We start from the raw sequence: 924 nt of genomic DNA on the forward strand, positions 1-924 counted from the left end.
ACACACACACACACACCTTGAGCAGCAGACAGTGGCGGTAATGGATGAGTCACCGTAGCTTCTCATCAGGTTGCTGTTTGTCTCTGTCCAGCAGGATGAATGAGAGGACTCTGGGCTGGATTTATGAGAGCCAATCAGCAGCCAGACAGACGGGACACATTACTACAGTCCCCCCGTTACCATGGCGATCTTATAACAGGGCTTAGACGGAGACCACTGCTGCAGACACTTCGCCAATTCAACAAGTCTCTATAGCTTTGAGTAGATGTGAGTCATATCTTGATGTAACACTGAGATTGTCTGCGTTTTTATAATATCATGATATTTGATCACGGTTCTACGCTGTTAGTAAATTGTTTATTAATATCTGAAGGCATCTTTGAGGCCGTTGATGGACAGCTGCTGGCAGAGAGACTGGAGACATCTGTATGTAACAGAGGGTGAAGACATATGACGAGTGTCCCCAGGCGGGAGCTAACGTCACAGTCACATGGCACCGTATGAGCCAATCAGAATGCTCCATTCATCCACATTATTAATGACATTCATACAGTTTAAAAATCTGAAACACTGTCACATTATGATGACATACGTACTATATGGGAGTTACTGTATGTTGTATTGTATATAAAATATTGTATAATCACTACACACATACTATAGGCTACTATATTATTGATATACTACAAACTGAACTACACTGTAAACTACACTGTATAATCATAATGAAAGAAATAAGTTAACATACCTTCAGTTTTCAGTCACTCATTCATTAAACTCGACTCAAAAATGAATTGTCGAATAACTCAATTGTTTTGAGTGCGCTTCAATTCAACTTAGAATTTTTCTGTTTTTGTAATTTGATCATTATGATAATTGATTAATTATAAACAGTTTTTATCGTACCTCATAATTATTTGCTTT

General features: G+C 38.3%; 1 protein-coding gene across 1 annotated transcript in view; it reads right to left on the reverse strand.

Annotated features, from left to right (window-relative positions):
• basp1 (brain abundant, membrane attached signal protein 1) overlaps positions 1-924 on the reverse strand; it is a 57676-nt gene that overhangs the window by 56425 nt on the left and 327 nt on the right. The gene's annotated exons all lie outside the window — the stretch shown is intronic.

This window comes from Morone saxatilis, unplaced genomic scaffold, assembly GCF_004916995.1.
Source record: "Morone saxatilis isolate NCDOM2014 unplaced genomic scaffold, NCSU_SB_2.0 Contig23, whole genome shotgun sequence".
Classification (NCBI taxonomy): Eukaryota; Metazoa; Chordata; class Actinopteri; family Moronidae; genus Morone; species Morone saxatilis.